At 48.7% G+C, this 19195-nt stretch overlaps 1 protein-coding gene across 6 annotated transcripts in view; it reads right to left on the bottom strand.

Moving 5' to 3' along the window:
• The window catches only part of ASPRV1 (aspartic peptidase retroviral like 1), a 147334-nt gene that overhangs the window by 23936 nt on the left and 104203 nt on the right, over positions 1–19195 (bottom strand). For 5 of the 6 annotated variants that reach the window (XR_012095349.1, XR_012095348.1, XM_038007052.2 and 2 more), the window contains one exon: positions 14142–14335. The exons of the other annotated variant lie outside the window; for it this stretch is intronic. The gene's annotated coding sequence lies outside the window, so the exon portion shown is untranslated. The remainder of the gene's footprint in view (positions 1–14141; positions 14336–19195) is intronic. 6 annotated transcript variants of the gene reach the window in all.

The following is a 19195-nucleotide window of genomic DNA, read 5'->3' on the forward strand; positions in this document are numbered from 1 at the left end:
CTGAAAGGGGAGGAGGCACAGGAGGTACCAGCTTTACTAAAGAAAAGAGAAAGGGAGAGGTTGGCAGCAAGCAGCGCCTCATGGAACAGATGCATCTGGGTGAGGACAGGAGGACACTGGGCGCTAGGAGTCGTCAAGCAGAGCAGGGAAGACAGAGTCATGCAGGCTGGGCAGTCCTGGGGGCTGCTTCCCCCACTTCTCAGGCCTGCAGCTGGTCACCACGAAACCTCAGGCCTCTGAAGTGTGGCCCCTCAGACCTGAAAGCCCTTTAAGATGCCCTGAGCAGATGCCATCGCTGTGTCAGAACCCTGGAGCAGAAAGGGCTGGCAAGGCTGGCAGGTGGGCCCCTCTTCTCACCCTGTGGGGGCCTCTGGAACCCTCAGCATTTCTTTATTTTTTTGAGATGGAGTCTTGCCCTGTCACCCAGGCTGGAGTGCAGTGGTGTGATCTTGGCTCACTGCAACCTCCATCTCCCAGGTTCAAGTGATTCTCCTGCTCCAGCCTCTCAAGTAGCTGGGATTACAGGTGTGCACCACCACGCCTGGCTAATTCTTGTATCTTTAGTAGAGACAAGGTTTCACCACGTTGGCCAGGTCAGTCTTGAACTCCTGAGCTCAGGCAATCTGCCCACTGCGGCCTCCCAAAGTGCTGGGATTCCAGCCATGAGCCACCGTGCCTGGCTGGAACCCTGGGTATTTCTGTCTTCCTCTCATTGGAGCCTCTTGTACTCAATGCTCAAGGTCTCCTAGTGGCCTCCCCATGAACACATTTTTGCAGGATTTGGCCAAGAGCGAAGTAAAAAGAGCTGGTTTTGAAAAGGCAGAAGTAGGAAGAAGCAAATGGGGATTTCAGCACTGGCCTGAGTTCTGTTTCCTAGGGCATAGGGAATTCTGTGAAGAGCAGGTGAGGATTTGGCCTGGGATTCTCAGGGAGGGACCAGAAGGCAGGAGGCCTCAGAGCAGGGCAGCCCTTTGGGCAAAGCTGCCACCTCCTGCTCGGGCCCAGCTAGGCTGGGCTGGGCTGGGTGCGGCAGGCAGGGAGATGGTGTGTTGAAATTAAAATTGGTGGAGGAATTTGAGGAATGGGGGAGGGTGAGGGAACAGTAATTACACAGTTCTGTGCATGAGGGCTGACCTGGAGGGCCTAAGCAGGCACTGGCGTGGAGGTGGGAAGGTGGGGGATTCTCATGTGCGGTGGTCAACGGTTATGCTTGTCCAGCAACTTCTGCTTCCCTTCTTCTGGACAGCACCTCACTTTTCTGAGGGGGAACTACGTCTCCCGCAGTTCCATCATGGTCCTGGTGGGGCTGTCAGCACAGGATCCCAGCCAGTCAGTAAGACTGTCTGAGAGATTTGAACCTGGAGGTCACACAAGGAGGCTGGCACCGCATCTGCCCAGCGGCAGTCTTCCTATTCCTGAAACCCCAGTCCCTCCTTTCCCAGCATTCCTGAGGTCTTGGGATTCAACCCCAACTCTATGAACTAGGAAGTTTTATTTTCATTTTTATTTTTATTTGAGACGGAGTCTCACTCTGTTGCCCACCACTGGAGTGCAGTGATGCAATCTCAGCTCACTGAAACTTCCACCTTCCAGGTTTTTTTTTGTTTGTTTTGTTTTGTTTTTTTTGAGACGGAGTCTCGCTCTGTCGCCCAGGCTGGAGTGCAGTGGCCGGATCTCAGCTCACTGCAAGCTCCGCCTCCCGGGTTCATGCCATTCTCCTGCCTCAGCCTCCCGAGTAGCTGGGACTACAGGTGCCCGCCACCTCGCCCGGCTAGTTTTTTTTTGTAGTTTTAGTAGAGACGGGGTTTCACCGTGTTAGCCAGGATGGTCTCGATCTTCTGACCTCGTGATCCGCCCGTCTCAGCCTCCCAAAGTGCTGGGATTACAGGCTTGAGCCACCGCGCCCGGCCAACCACCTTCCAGGTTTAAGCAATTCTCCTGCCTTAGCCTCCTGAGTAGCTGGGATTACAGGCGTGCACCACCACACCCAGCTAATTTTTGTATTTTTAGTAGAGACGAGGTTTCACCCTGTTGGCCAGGCTGGTCTCAAATTCTTGACCTCAGGTGATCTACCTGCCTCAGCCTCCCAAAGTGCTGGGATTACAGGCGTGAGCCACCATGCCCAGCCAGAAGTTTTTAAATAAATGCTCTTTTTGGCTTAAGTTCATTAAATCCAAACTGACACCTCATGCAAAACCTGAGCTATGGTAACAATAATCCCCATTATTTGCAGCATGAATACACTAAGTGAGTTCTACCCTGTGCCGAGAATAGTGTGGGACACATCATATACATTAATCTGATTCTTCTTGTACAGATGCAGCAACTAGGACATAGAGATAGAGATCGTGTCTAGAGAGCCACATTTAAAAGAGATAGAAAGGGGATTCAGGTCCAGCTTTTTTTTTTTTTTTTTTTTTTTTTGAGATGGAGTCTTGCCCTGTCATCCAGGCTGGAGTGCAATGGTGCAATCTTGGCTCACTGCAATCTTCGCCTCCCAGGTTCAAGTGATTCTCCTGCCTCAGCCTCCCAAGCAGCTGGGATTGCTGGCGCCCACCACCACACCCAGCTAATTTTTTGTATCTTTAGTAGAGACGGGTCTTCACCATGTTGGCCAGGCTGGTCTCGAACTCCTGTCAGGTCCAGCTTTATCTAGCTTCCAAACCTTTGCTCTCTCTCCTTCTTTTCTTTGCTCTTCCCTCTCTTCCCTCCTTCCTTCTCTCCTTCCCTTCTTTCCCTTTTTTCTCTTTCTTTTGGAATCAGACCTCAGGGACAGATTTCTGAGTTAGCCACACTCCTCATTTCCTGGCACCTGATCGCCACTGGTTCACGCCAAGTCCTTTCCTTGTTTCATGATGCACATTCTTCCCATCTCACCAAACCCCCTTCCCATGGCCCCATGATCATGGCTCACATGTGATGGGGCCTGGCCTTTCACCAACAGGCACTCCAGATACTTGGTTGAGTCAAGCCTTTGTGTTTCTTTGTGTCCTTGGGGGATCAAAATCCACTTTTGACTTAGGAAACTTTTCAGCAGTCCCATCCATTGGCCAACCCATCAGCCCTGTTATGGGCTCAGCTCCGGGCTGGGCTGAGATATAGAATTGGTAAGAAAGGGAAACTTCAAGAAGTTTAAAATTCCTTCCATTCAACAAATGCATATGGGCCACTGACTTCCTGTGCAGGTCCAGGATAGAAAGATGAATACAACTTTCTGGCCCCTGAAAGCCACGAACCTAGTAGACAATTAAGCAATTACTACCTTGGGTCACAGACTGCTGTAGACAAGGTGGTCGAGATCTCAGACAGACATGGAACCCAGCCCTGGACATGAAGCAGATGACAGTGTTAGCCGCAGAAATCACAAAGAACCATGCACCTACATAAGCACAACTGTTTCTGCTCACCCGTCTCGGCATTGTGCAATCACAGTGGGCAGACTGCTCATCAAATTTGGAGGGGAAATTTGGAATGCCCAGACTTAAAACACAGACTATGTGGCAAGCAGTAATAAAAACTCACCGTCGGGACTGGGGGAATACCTCAGAGAAGGAAGCAGTCATCCTTGACCTATGGAGACTCAGAGTAGGGGCCTGGCAGATTGTCAAGTGGGACACAGATGTCCCCATCCATAGATGCCTGCCCAGGAGCAAGCAAGGCATTTAACATGAATCCCAATCAAAAGACAAGTGCAGAAAGCTCTGCCCTCAGGTAGATTCATAGCTGAGCCTGCTTCCTGCACGGGCAACTCTATCTACATGAGGCCCAGGACATGTGGCGGTGGGTAGTTTAGCTAATGGGGGGAACGGTCCTCCCCAGCAGCCCCTCTGCTCAGCAGCTGAGAAGGCAGCAGTGAGCACTCCCCTCGCCCAGAGACACACAAGTGTGCCCAGAACAGAATCTGCTCATGAGGGGCTGCCCTCTGGGATAGGTCAAGGCATCCCAAACCAGCACATCCACGTGGCGACACCTACAAAGGCTCTATAACTCAGGTCTGTGTCCCCAGCCCAGCAGGGCTGAGCAGGAGGGAGCCCACACTGGAAGTGGAATGACAACTTCCCAGACCCTCAGCCATGAAGCAGACCACAGGCGCTGCCCTGAGTTCTGATAGCAGTCCCAGTTCCTCTTCAGGACCTGGGGACCCTTTAATCCAGATGGTGGGGGACAAGAGAACCATGAGATCCCTTCCTGGGGGGCCCTCACTGCTACCTTGCTGGGCCAGGCGTCACCTTGCTGTGTCTGCTTTGATCACACCCACTGGGACACCATTTGGGGTTCCAGCTGTGCACACCTCTCACTGTGCGCCAGGAGAGTGGGAGAGGACTGGGAGGCCACTTAGTGGGCAGACTCTCAGCCTGCTCTGGCTGGAGCTGAAGAGGCATCCTGTCACACAGTACACAACACATACTGTGCAATGCTGTCCACCCCACCCTTGCCTTGTGGGGTCTGAGGCCTGGCAGAGAGGGGGCTTAGAACTGTGGAGAAAGCCCTGCAGAGGATGTGCACCTTCCTCTGGGCTTTGAGAAATGAGCCACCTTGGGTTAGGAAGAAAGGAGAAGAAGTAGGAATGCTGCTCCTGGGGAAGGGATCAGGGAACAGCCGGAACGAAGATGCAGGGGTGGGAATGGGTGAGAAGTCTGGCCTGAGTGAGGAGAAGGCACTGGGAGGAGGAGTTCTGAAACACAGCAAACCCCTAGCCCAATCGCCAGCCCCTCCTGGTTCCTTCAGTGCAGCACCAGGCACAGAAGCCACGATGTTCCCCAAGGCTATGTCCTTCTCAGCATCTCCTGTCTCCCTTCCCCTATCCCTCACCCCTGGTCCAAGTAGCCAAGCCCCAGGATCACAGGAAACCCACGGTGGGCTGTCCTTGGCCCCTGACACTTCAGTCCCATTCCTCTGGGCCTCTTGACTCTTATCTTTGCCCTGGATGGACTTTTACATTCGGCTCGGGGTGGTGGCTCACATCTGTAATCCCAGGGCTTTGGGAGGCCAAGGCAGGAGGATCACTTGAGGCCAGGAGCTCTAGACCAGCGTGGGCAACAAAGTGAGATCTCATCTCTACCAAAAAAAAAAAAATTTAGCCAGGCGGCACATGCCTGTAGTCCCAGCTACTTGGGAGGCTGAGGTGGGAAGATCACTTGAGCCTAGGAGTTCGAGGCTATAGTGAGCTATGATCTTGCCACTGCACTCCAGCCTGCACCACAGTGAAACCCTGTTTCAATAAATAAATAAATAACAAATAAATGGTTGTCTCAGAGCTGAATAGGGACTGGAATGGGAAGGTCTTGGGACCCCATGTAGGTAGGACACTTACTGACTGGGTGCCACTTTCAGGTAGCAGAGTTCCCAGGTACAGCTGCTCTGAGGCCAAGGCCTCCCATTCATTCATCCAACAAATACTTACCAAGCACCTACAATGTGCCAGGCACTGCCCTAGTCTCTGGGGGTACACTATGACGAAGAGATTTAAAACTTCTGCCACACTGGGGAGAATGTGGAGAAACTGGAACCTGTGTGCATTGCCACTGGGTATGTAAAGTGGTATATAGCCACTGTGGAAAACGATATGGTGGTTCCCCAAGAAGTTAAACATAGAATTACCATATGATGCAGCAATTTCACTTATTTAGGTATAGACCCAAAAGAACTGCAAGCAGGGATTCAAACAGATATTTGCACACCCATGTTCACAGCAGCATTATTGGCTTGCAATAGCTGAAAGGAAGAAACAACCCAAGCGCCCACGCATGGCTGAACAGATGAACATGTGGTACAGTTACACAATGGAATATTATTCAGCCGTGAAAAGGAATGAAGTTCTGACACATGCTACAACATGGATGAATCTTGAAAACATTATGCTAAGTGAAAGAACAGACATAAAAGGACAAATACTCTATGATTCTACTTACATGAGGTGTCTAGAGTAGTTAAGTTCATAGAGACAGAAAGTAGAGTGGTGGTTGCCGGAGGTGCAGGGAGGGAAATGTTTAGTGGGTAGTGGGAGTTAGTGTTTAGTGGGTACAGGGTTTCAGTTTGGGAAGATTAAGAAGTTCTGAAGAGAATGTTGATGGTTACATGATGTTGTAAATATACTTAATGTCACTGAATTATACACTCAAAAACCGTTAAAATAGTCAATTTTATGTTATATATATTTTATCACAATTAGAAACAAACAAAAACCTTCCCCATGGAACTTATGTTCTTCTGAGTTGCCCCAGATAAGAGCTTATAATGAAGAGTGGTGTTAACTCTGCCACCTCAAAGCAGGGGTCAACGTGGGGTTCTGCAGAATAGTCTGGAGTAGGGTGGGAGGGGTCAGGAAGCAAGAGGTCACAAACAGGTTCCTCTCACTCTCTGTACCCAGAACAGCTCTCCTGTTACCAAGTTTGAACGTATTCTGATAAAATTTTATTTGAAAAAAATGCTGCCACCACTAAAGAACTTTTTTTTTTCCTAAACCATTGCCTTTCTTCTCTAAAACAACCACTGACTGAGAGATGCTTCCATGAAGAGTGAGCAGGCAGGGGCCACTTTGCAAGAATCTGCATGGGCAGGGGATAGGGCCCAGAGGAAAGGGCTCTCACAGCCCTGCCACCCTTCCTCTGGGCTGGAGGGTCAGTTATCAGATTTCTGGCTCCATCTCCTCCTGGAGGGCAGGGTTCTCGGCTGACTCACCTCTGGTCTTGCCCAGGGTGGTGTATGGAAATGGCACCTGATTTTGGCATTGGAAACCTTGGCTCCAAGTCCTGGCTGGGCCTTTTATAAGACATTTAATGTCCCAGCCTGTTTTCTTAGCTGTAAAATGAGAATGACCCTGACACCACCCATCTCCCAGGATCAGACACAACACCACAGCACACCACAACATGGTGCTTGGCACAGAGGGGGTGCATGTACACGGGGGGCCTCAGTGTTCATGCCCTAAGGCCCAGGAATGGGGGGCTGTGGGCCCCAGCTGTGCCCAGGAGGCCCTGGGGTGGGTCCCTGAGCCCTTGGACCTGCCCAGCCAGCCCTGCCAGTCCTGGCCAGTCCCGGCGCTCATTTGGGGCGTGGAGGGGGCACTGAGTGCACAGCCGTCCCCAGAGTAAACAGCCTGATGAGCACGGGACAACAAGATGCTGAAATGCTTCTGAGCCACGTCATGGTTTCAGAGGCCCTGGCCTGCCACCCCTGGGAGCCTTCCTGGGTCCCACCCAGGTGATGTGACCACACCCTGTGCTGCCCCTAACCCATCTCTGCATGTGACAATTCTGTGCCTTCTACACTGGGCCATGACTTCTGGAAGGTGGGGACCCACCATACTGGTTTTTACTCCCCTGGCACATAGACGGGGTTCAGTAACTGCATTTTGAATTGGCGGTGATGATGATGATGGTGACAATGACAGTTGCAGCAATTATTCAGCACATGGCCCTTGCCACGGGTGTGGCCACAGTGCTAAGAAACTTCATTTAACTCTTTTAACCTTCACGGAAATCCTCACAGGTGTGTCCTGTTGCCATGATCCTCATTTTTAATGAAGGCACTGAGGCGCAGAGAGCTTAAGTACCTTGCCAAAGGTCACACAAAGTGACAGAGGCAGGGCTTGAACCCCAGTGTCTTGGTTTGCCCTTTTTATTTTTGTTTGTTTTTATTTTTACCTTTTTGAAACGGAGTCTCACTCTATTGTCCAGGCTGGAGTGCAATGGCAAGATCTTGGCTCACTGCAACCTCCACCTCCTGGGTTCAAGTGATTCTCATTCCTCAGCCTCCCAAGTAGCTGGGATTACAGGCCCCTGCCACCATGCCCAGTTAATTTTTGTATTTATATTAGAGATAGGGTTTCACCATGTTGGCCTGGCTGATCTTGAACTCCTGACCTCAAATGATCCACCCACCTCAGCCTCCCAAAGTGCTTGGATTACAGGCGTGAGCCACTGTGCCCAGCCTGTTTATTTATGTAGAGACAGGGTCTCACTCTGTGGCCCAGGCTGGAGTGCAGTGGTGCGATCAGGGCTTACTGTAGCCTTGACATCCAGGGCTCATGTGATCCTCCCACCTGAGCCTCCTGCCACACTTGGCTAATTTTTTAAAAAATGTTTTGTAGAGATGAGGTCTTACTATGTTGCCCAGGCTGGTCTCTAACTTCTGGACTCAAGCCATCTTCCCTGCCTTGGCCTCCCAAAGTTCAGGGATTACAGGTGTGAGCCACCATACCTGGCCTCCCTTTTAACCACTCCTCCCAGCTGCCTGGACAAGGGAACTTTCTCTCCTACTGACTCCTCATCCATGGCAATCATCAACATCTTGGGAAGGGACATTAGAAGGCCTCGAGCCACCTTCCTACGCAGCCTCTAAGATCCCTTCTGAGGTGTACCCTGGCAGAGGGGCTGTCTTGAGACTATGTAGACCCTCCTTTGGCAGGGAACTCCCCACCACACCGGCACTCATCTCAGATGGGACCCCAGTCAGCCTCCTCGAACGTGGCCTGCTGGACATAAAGAATGGTCCCCCTCTCACCCTTGGTGGCTCTTCAGCTATATAAATTCACCTCTCCTCTAGCTAACAGCCCCTGCCTCATCACCACTGCTCTGTCCCCAGACCCCCTCCCTCCTGGTGACCTGCCTGGGGAATTCCTACTTGGTTGGGATCCGAGAGCTGCACCCCACACACAGGCATTTGGCCCAAGGAACAGGGATAGAGAAGGGATACGGCTCTCCCTGTGCCAGGTCCTTGCCTCCCATGTGTGGGGGGCTCTCCTGATTTTCACACTCTTGGTCCACAAGGAGCCCATGGAAAACCAGTCCCCTTGGGCCCTCAGGTTCCTCCACTATGTATTTGAATGAATCATTTTAGTGAACCCAAATATAAAATGTTACATTTTCCCTTGTAAAAATATCTTCTTTTTTTCACTCTGACAGAACTATTTTGAGTCATGACTTTGTTACCCCAAAGTCATTTATTGTCCCTCCAGGGGCTGGGTCACCTGCAGCCCAGAGAAGTCTCCCTTCAGGGGCTTTATTTTTTTTTATTTTTTATTTTTTTGAGATGGAGTCTCGCTCTTGTTGCCCAGGCTGGAGTGCAATGGCGCAATCTCGGCTCACCGCAATCTCTGCCTCCCGGGTTCAAGCAATTCTCCTGCCTTAGTCTTCCGAGTAGCTGGGATTACAGGCATGTGCCACCAGGCCTGGCTAATTTTGCATCTTTAGTAGAGAGGGGGTTTCAATATGTTGGCCAGGCTGGTCTTGAACTCCCGACTTCAGGCAATCTGCCCACCCTGGCCTCCCAAAGTGCTGGGATTATAGGCGTGAGCCACTGCAGGGATTTAAAAATAAAAACAAACCTTGCTGAGCAAGTTTCTCTTCTCTGTCTTGAAATCTAGGACTAATAAATGGATTTGTCTCTGGTCATGCCACCTCTCCCCAGAAGTGCTGCTTTGGGGGCTCTGGCCAACCCGGATGACCACCCGTGGGGAACGTGACCACCTGTGGGGAATGTGACCACCTATGGGGAACGTGACAAGTGGGTTGTTTTCTAGGATAGAGTTGAGGGAGCTCTATTTTACATTTTCTCTACTGTTAGGGGCTTCATTTCACTCTTAATGATCTTTGTTCCACCTTTTTTTTTCCTCCCAGTGTGAGGACTATTCTCAAGGGAGGTACAGTTAGAAACAAAATGGGAACTGGGTACTTTATTGTTCTCTCTACTCTGCGTCTTCCCCTAGCCGAGGGGAGTCGCTGCCTTGTCCATCCTCTTGCTCCAAACAGACCAATAAGGAAGCAAACAAACAACTTTGGTGCTGACCAGGATTCCTTTAAAATCGCTGCTAATTCTAGACTTTGGTCCTTCTGGACATTCTAACACACCCGGGGTATATCACAGCCAAGGCATCAAGCAGTGTGAAACCCCAGCAGGTTCACTGAAAACCTACACTCATCTGTCCTCCTTGGCTGCTGCCTGCCCCCTTCTTCCCCATTAAAATCATTTGCAATTTCATCATCAGAATCTAATTTCCACTCGGTAGAATGCTTACGCCTGGCAGGTTTTCCTCTACTCCTCACATTATTCTAATCCCACTGAAAAAAGAATTCCTTTAGGGAGCTTGTTGAGACCACCACTTTGATCAAGCCCTACTTCATTCTGGCCTTGGGGACATGTCACAGAGTGGCTTGTCTAAAATCTTTTCCTAGAACTTTGATATTGTTATTTTAGGTTATTATTGTGATTTCATGTTATTCTCCCCGCTTTGGGAGAAATGGTTTCATCATTTTGTAATTAAATTAGATTTGCAAAATGTCAACAATAGGATGTGCAATCCATTACACGTGCATAACGTAGTAATCTATTGTCAAGACAGAGACCTCCTGGTGAGGTGACAGAGTCCCGGGCCCCCCTGCCTTCTACTAGACCGTTACTTTCCAGATGTTGAGGAATAAGTCATCCTTATCTAAGAATCCTTATCTAAGATACCTGGCTTTTCTTTGAGATCCCCTCACTGATTGAAGCACCCCTGCAATCACCCAGGGTGATTCACAGAAGCAGATCTGGGGACCACATGGCCAGGGAGCAGGGAAGAATCAGGCTACCAAAGACACAGAGACTGGGCGCAGCCTGCCTCAGCGAGTGGGCTGCCCTGGCTCGGGCCATGTAGTGAAGAGGGCAGAATTTGTCCTCAAGCCCATGCCAGCCTACGCCTCCACCACTGCTCCCCAAACTGTACCCCTAGCCCAAATCTGAGTTGCTGTGTCCTGTCCTATGGCTATTTAGGCCATCCCACCAGGCCTGCCATCCCCAGGGAGTGTCCAGCTCAGAGTCCTCTCTCCACACCTGTCTCCAAGTATCAGCAAGCTTTCAGACTGGAAAGGATTTATTCACAAACTCATGCGGGTGAACAAAGGGGTCCAACAGTAAGGGAGACATTTTCAGCTGTGAAGCCAACTAGGGCTGTGTGGAGAGGACTTGCACCCTGAACCTGAAATCACAGTGGCCTCAGTCTCCAAGGTCCTGTGAGAAGCACGGCCGGCCCGAGTCAGAGCCACTCAACAGCATCTTATTCATCCAGAGTCACTGAGGTTCCCATCAATTACATTTTCTGAAAATGAAACTTGAATTGCCAAAACACTATTTTAACCACTATGAAAAGAAAAATCTTCCTAAAAGGGGGCCCATAGTCCCTAAACCTTAAACCTTAAACCTCTCCTTTTCCCACTGAAGTGGTCATCATTATCCCTATGGAATGGGACAATAATGTGATTGTGTTTCTATGTGCTGTTTAATTACAGCCTTCCTCACAGCCTTCACTTTCCTGTTTTCTACAAGTCTCTCTCTAAAAACCACTTTCCACCAGCCACCCTTCCAGGCTATTTCTTTTGCAGAGAGCTGGAAAATCAGACAGCACTCCTGTTAGGACAGTGTGCTCCACAGATGTCAGCGAAGCTTGAGGCCCACAGAGAAATAAGGCACTTGGTTCAAACGCAGGGATTTTGATTTAGCTATTTCTTAGGGTCTTATTTCCAATACCTTCCAGTTCATGGCTAAAATCCAAAGGCAGATGGGGCCAAGACTCACTTGCACATGGAATGCTCCTTGAATCTATTTCTCATGGTCCTCTGATTGGTAAGATGTTTCTGTCGTCGTGACACTATCAGGCAGGAGCTCCAGGGCTTGCTCTGCTTCTACTTGTTATGTGTGGCCCTGCTAGATGAGCAGCGTTGTGAGACCCCTAGACCTGAGAGGTCCCATTAAGAGGAATGAGATCAAGAGAGATGAGATGTGCAGCCTGTGTCCCTGACTCTGACCTGGCATCCTTCTTTTTGGTGTCTTGTGTGTTCTATAGATTTCAATCTCCTGACGCAGGTTCCGTGGCCATGGCCATTTTACAGCACGACCAATGGAGCAGTGAGAGTCTGTGAAAAGAGCAGGCCCCTCAGGGAGACCACCTGGATGAGCTAGCTCATGTGCTAGCTCCTCAAGGAACCCAGGGTGCAGCGTATGGGCAGTACAGTAACGGGCAGCCTGGGCTGTGTTTGGAGCTGCTCTGAGTCAGGCAGGGCTGGCTGTCACAGCTGGGGTGAAGATGCAGCCAGGGTCTCACTCTGTATTGCTCACTCGGTGGGTTGTGACTTGCTACTGGGTCATGAAATCAATTTAGTGGGTCACAACCAGCCTTTCTCTTTAAAAAATAAACAGAATAGGACAGGGGTGGTGGCTCAAGCCTATAATCCCAGCACTTTGGGAGGCGGGCGGACCATGAGGTCAGGAGATCAAGACCATCCTGACTAACATGGTGAAACCCCATCTCTATTAAAGATACAAAAAAAAATTAGCCGGGCATGGTGGCGGGCACCTGTAGTCCCAGCTACTCGGGAGGCTGAGGCAGGAGAATGGTGTGAACCTGGGAGGCGGAGCTTGCTTGAGCCAAGATGGTGCCACTGCACTCCAGCCTGGGCAACAGAGCGAGACTCCGTCTCAAAAAATAAATAAATAAATAAATAAATAAATAAATAAATAAATAAAATAAACAGAATATCCAAGTGCATCACATGTAGTCAGGGTGAATATTATTTTGACAAAACTTTTGCAGCTGGGCACAGTGGCTCACACCTGTAATCCCAGCACTTTTGGAGACCGAGGCGGGCGGATCACGAGGTCAGGAGATCGAGACCATCCTGGCTAACACAATGAAACCCCGTCTCTACTAAAAATACAAAAAAAAAAATTAGCCAGGCATGGTGGCGGGCGCCTGTAGTCCCAGCTGCTCGGGAGACTGAGGCAGGAGAATGGTGTGAACCGGGAGGCAGAGCTTGCAGTGAGCCGAGATTGTGCCACTGCACTCCAGCCTGGGTGACAGAGTGAGACTCCGTCTCAAAAAAAAAAAAAAACAACTTTTGCTTCAGTGTTATGTATCCATACATCGAGGTGTGTTCTGGTTGGGACAGGAGATATCTTTCTCACCGTGAGCAGTGGTCAAAGAAGTCAGAAACACAGTGGTTACATGCACATCCATCCTGCAGCTGATCTTCCTGAGACCCATCCCTGCCACCTCACCCCCTGCTGGGAAGCCAAATGGAATTTGTTCAGGGCCCTAGAATTAGCCTCACCTGGAAGGGACAGAGGAGTCTGGGAAGCCTTCTTGGAGGAGGTGGGGCTTGCTGTGGTGGGAGCAGGGAGAGGGACGCAGGGCAGAAGGGAGGACAAGAACAATGGTCCCAAGGTGGGAAGAGCTGGAAGAAGGAAGCCTGGAGAGGCCTGGGAGGAGCAGTACTGGACACCGCCTTCTCATGCAGGCAGAATGAGGGCTGAGGCCAGGGTTGGAAGGGAGAAAGAAAGCTCACTTGGTTTCAATGTGGAAACAGCCAAGTAATCTTCTACTTGATGCCTGCTTTTGTAGATGGTTAGAATCATCCTTAGTTAAGAACCAAGGCCGCCTCCTCCTTTATTCCAAATCCCTTTGGGGAGCACTTGGTAGTGCAGCAGTCAGGTGGGGTATCAGGCCTAACATCCCTAGCTCTCACCGACCCAGAGAATACAACTTCATAGTGCCTGCTTTCCATTTTTCAGTTTAAATTACAATTTTAAGGTGGGATGTGGAGGTTCACCCCTGTAATCCCAGCACTTTGGGATACCAAGGAAGGATCACTTGAGCCCAGGAGTTTGAGATCAGCCTGGGCAATATAGGGAGAACCCCGTCTCTCAAAAAAAAAAAAAAAAAAAATTAGCTAGGTGTGGTGGCACACACCTGTGGTCCCAGCTACTTGGGAGACTGAGGTGGGAGAATTACGTGAGCCCAGGAGGTCAAAGCTGCAATGAGCCATGATCACAGCACTGCACTCCAGTGTGGATGACAGAGTAAGACCTTGTCTCAAAAAAAAAATCAATTTTAATTCATTAAAATGAAAAAATCCAGTTCTTCAGTCACACTGGACACATCTCAAATGTTCAATAGCCACATGTGGCCAGCAGTTACTGCATGGAACATCACAGAGAACATTACTATCATCATGGAAAATTCTAGTGGGCAATGATGTTCTAGAACAAGGAAATAAATAATTTATTCATTGCCTCAGGAATGCAACATCTTTCATTATTTCTATGACACCTGAAATTCTAAATGCAAATGCTTCTGAGAGAGGCACTGGAATGACTTAAGTTCTTACCAAATAGTAACTGGTTGATATCAAGGGTCCAAAGAAAGCCACCATCTAAGGAAACCATCCACCTGAGGCTGACAGTATGGGGGGTGCAGGGATGTCAGACAGTCAGATACTGTCCCTAACCAGAGATGCTGTCCAAGAATGCTGATGGATAGGGTTTAAGCACCTCCATCAAGGAGTGTGGAAAACTGTGTGACCTGTGAAGAAAGAAAATGACCCAAAGTTATTATTCATCTTCAGATGAGTGGACAGTTTATTTTCCAACAGTCCTCAGCAGGGGTTATTGCATGAGAAACAAGCTCTTCTCTGTTTCTAGGTAAGGCAGAATAAGAAGTGGATACACAAAGAAGCTGGGTGTGGGGCTCATACCTATAGTTCCAACACTTTGGAAAGTTAAGGCAAAAGGATGGCTTGAGCCCAGAAGTTGAAAGCTACAGTGAGCTATGATCACACCACTGCACTCTAGCCTGGGTGACAGGGCAAGACCCGGTCTATTTAAAAAAAAAAAAAAAAAAAATGGATGCAGGCCTTTGCAGAGGAGGATGCTTGTGAACTTGGCTCTCCTCTGCCCTCCACATTTTACTCAAAGACCAAGCCCATGGCTTTATCCATCTCCTCCACACCAACACCTCCCAGAACCATAGTACTGACCTAGGCCTAGAGATCTAAATACTAACTTATCCTCACCAGGAGCCCAAAAGCAATTGTGACAATCTCTGTGCCCTGCCCCCACCACTTCTCTTCCTGTAGTCCCTACCCTGGCTCATGCTCCACCACCCTCATCCAAGTCAGCACCTGTGAGTCACCCTGGGCTTCTCCTCCTTCCTCCCTCTCCTGTGCAAAGTCACGTCTTGGCCACCTCTCCCATCTGCCTCAAGTCAGCCCTGCTCTCCTTCTCACCAGCCCTGCCCCACCTGCGGCCTCCTCCTGCCACACCTGCTCTCTGGCAGGAGCCGCCTGCTGACTTCCCTGCTTCCAGTCATGGCCACCTCCAGCCCGGTGGCACTGAACCACAGATGAGCAACAGAATGACCTGGGGAGGCGCTTAAAATCTAGATCCTGACTCAGTTATCTGGCCGGGTCAAGCGTGTGTATCTTTGCAAAAGTGCCCCAGGTGATTCTGACACATACTCCTAGTTAAGAACCACGGCTACAGCCGCCTCTTCCTCGTCGTTATTAATAACAAGAGAAACAACAATTCACATTTTTTTGTGCACTTACGTGCACTGCCTCATGTAATCTTTATGACAACCCTATGAGGCAGGAGCTGTCTTCTACTCCCATTTTACAGTTGTTGAAACTGAGGCATAGAAAGTCCCATGGCTAGTGAAGGGCAGGACCAGCTCATGACCAGCCTAACTTCTAACCGCTGTGCTCTCCATACCCCTTTATAAAGCCGAAATTCATACATGGCTCCCCTCCTCACACCATTTCCTGATAGTTCTAGGAAAAAAAAAAAAGCAGTTTGGGGACACATTTATGATTTCCCTCTCCACCCAACCTCCCACCAATAGCTTCTTAACACTAAAAGAAGTCTCTTGATCAGAGTCGTGGGGATATAGTGAATATCTATGTAAAAATTCACTGAGATGTATGCTTAGGATTTGTGACTTCAAGTTTGTTATTCCCCAATGAGAAAAGGCCTTTAAAAAGTCACTTTAAAAAGAACCTAGCAAATCTGAAACAGAGAAAAATATGCATCCGCTAAAGAAACTGGGGAAAGGCCATAAAAATGCCAGCAACTGTGAAGAATTCTTTCTGGCAATAACACAGGTAAGAATAGGCTAGGAAAAGACCCCCAGAGCTAACCCACAGGAAATGCTCGAAAGAAACCAGTCTGGGAGAGGGCACTGACTGGAGGCAGGGCCCCAGGCACAACTGACAGGAAACCCCAACACAGTGGGCTTGACGGCAGTCAGGCACAGGTCAGAAGCCACAGCAGTAACAGCAGCAGCAACACAGGGACTCTGAGGGCCCACAGGACTGTCTTTGGGCCAGGGGCTGGGGGCTGCCCCAGGTGGAGGTCAATGACAGTGAGTTATCTCCTTAACTTTCACAATTCACAAAAATTGTACTACAGATTCCATCTAGATTAATATTTATTTTATTTTTTGGAAACAGGGTTTCACCTAGCCCAGGCTGGAGTGCAGTGGCTAGTCACAGGTGCAATCGCGATGCACTACAGCCTTCAGCTCCTAGGCTCAAGCATTCCTCCTGCCTCAGCCTCCCAGGTAGCTGAGACTCTAGGTGCACACCACTGTGCCTAGCTACATTAAGATTTAAATTTAAAAAAAATAAAAAACTAAAGTATTGAGATAGTTTGTGTGAATATATTAATATAAATTCTGTAGCAGAAGAAGTATCCCTGAAACTGACATAAAGACAGAAACAATGCCTGTAATCCCAGCACTTTGGGAGGCCAAGGAGGGCAGATCACTTGAGCTCAGGAGTTCAACACAAGTCTGGCCAACATGGTGAAACCTCGTCTCTACTACAAAAATACGAAAACTAGCCGGTGTGGTGGAGCATGACTGTAATCCCGGCTACTCAGCAGGCTAAGGCAGGAGAATCGCGTGAACTCAGGAGGCAGAGGTTTCAGTGAGCTGAAATCGTGCCACTGCACTCCAGCCTGGGAGAGAGAGAGAGACTCTGTCTCCAAAAAAAAAAAAAAAAAAAAAGACAGAAACCACCCAGTCCTAGTGATCCAAATACCAGTGACCTATCCAGCCAGGAGCCTCCACGCAACAATGCCAAAGGGAATTGTCACGATTTCTGCACCCCACCCCCACCACTCCCCTTCCTGTAGTCCCAATCCTGGCTCATCCTCCACCTGCTCACACCCTGCCCTCCTCCAGGTCAGCACCTGTGAGTCACTCAAGGCTCCTCCTCTTCCTTCCTCCCTCCCCCACCCAAGGTCACCACATCTTGGTCACCTCTCTCATCTGCCTCCAATTGGCCCTGCTTGCCTCTTCTCTAGCCCTGCCCCACCTTCGGCCTCATCCTGCCACACGTGCACTCTGGCAGGGGCCGCCTCCCTGCTGGCCTCCCTGCTTCCAGTCATGGCCACCTCCAGCCTCAAGGTTTGTAAAGCCTATATAGACTACCTTGATACATGGACATTTTAGATTCATGAATGCTTTAAACATGAGCAAGACTAAATGACAAGTGACAATCTAGGATAAAATATTTGTAATGCATGATAATTGGGCAAGGTGGCTCACACCTGTAATCCCAGCGACTGGGTAGGCTAAGGCAGGAGCATAACATGAGGCCAGATGTTTGAGGCCAGCCTCGGCAACACAGTGAAACTCTCATCTCCAAATAAAAAAAAAAAAAAAACCACACATACACATACACACACACACACACACACACACACACACACAAAATATATGACAAGACAAGGAGTTAATAGCCTGAATACATCTTTGTATAAGAAAAAAATAATATACCACACTAAATACTAACAACAAACTGCACAAATGAAGTGGGAAAAATGGAGAAATATATCAATAGAAAACAGATAACTGACTGGGCTCGGTGGCTCACACCTGTAATCCCAGCACTTTGGGAGGCCGAGGTCAGCGGACTGCTTGGGCTCAGGAACTTGAGACCAGCCTAGCCAATATGGTGAAACCCTGTCTCTACTTAAAATACAAAAACTGTCTGGGTGTGGTGACGGGCACCTGTAGTCCCAGTTACTCGGGAAGCTGAGGTGGGGGATCACCTGAGCCCAGGAGGTTGAGACTGCAGTGAACTGTGATCATGCCACTGCACTCCAGCCTGGGCAACAAAGCAAGAACCTGCCTCAAAAAAAAAGAAAAAAAAAAAAGAAAAGAAAACTAGATAAAGCACATAAGCAGATAATTCATCAGAAAGAATTACCAACGGTTGGCCTGTAAAAGAGTCCAAGTAATAAAAAGAAAAAAGGAAAAGGAAAGCAAACTAAAGCAACAATGATATACTATTTGTTTTTGTTTATCAAATTTGCAAAATTTCCAAAAATGCTAATCCCCAGTGTTGGGAAGGATGTAGTGAGGAAGGCACTCTCATAGGATTGGTGACAACAGCCTAAGTTGATACATCCTTCCTGGAAGGTGATTTGACAATATGTACTAAATCCTTCAAAGTGTGCATACTCCTTGATCTACTCTACTTCACTTTAAAAAAAAAAAACACTAAAGTATTGAGATAGTTTGTGTGAATATATTAATATAAATTCTGTAGGAGAAAAAAGTTTCTTTCTGAAACTGACATAAAGACAGAAATCATGCCTATAATCCCAGCACTTTGGGAGGCTGAGGAGGATGAATCACTTGAGCTCAGGAGTTTAAGACAAGACTGACCACATGGTGAAACCCCGTCTCTACTAAAAAAATACAAAAGTTAGCCGAAGTGGTGGTGCATGCCTGTAATCCCAGCTACTTGGGAGGCTAAGGCAGTAGATCCCCTTCTACTTAAGTGGATCAAAATAAGGATGTGGCTGGGTTTGGTGGCTCACACCTATAATTCCAGCACTTTGGGAGGCCAAGGCAGGTGGATCACCTGAGGTTAGGAGTTCAAGACCAGCCTGACCAACATGGTGACACCCTGTCTCTACTAAAAATACAAAAACATTAGCCAGGCATGGTGGCACATGCCTGTAACTCTGGCTACTCGGGAGGCTGAGGCAGGAGGATCACTTGAGCCCGGGAGGTGGAGGCTGCAGTGAACCGAGATCTCACCATTGCACCCCAGCCTGAGCAGCAAGAGCGAAACTCCGTCTCATAAAAATAATAATGATAATAATAATAAGGATGTGCACAGCGTCAGAATTACATATAATGGCCACAACTGTTAATAACCTAAAATGGCAATAAGAAGGGATTAAATCATGGTAAATTATATAGTGAAATATAAGCGATCCATAAAAATTTCATTGACAAGAAAAAATATTCACAACGTACTGCTGAGTATAAAAAGCAAGTCATAGAACAGACATACAGTATAAACCTATTTATGTAATAAAATATATAGGCATAGAAAAAATATCTTAAAGGATATAACCAAAACCATAG

Source organism: Chlorocebus sabaeus, chromosome 14, assembly GCF_047675955.1.
Source record: "Chlorocebus sabaeus isolate Y175 chromosome 14, mChlSab1.0.hap1, whole genome shotgun sequence".
Taxonomy (NCBI): Eukaryota; Metazoa; Chordata; class Mammalia; order Primates; family Cercopithecidae; genus Chlorocebus; species Chlorocebus sabaeus.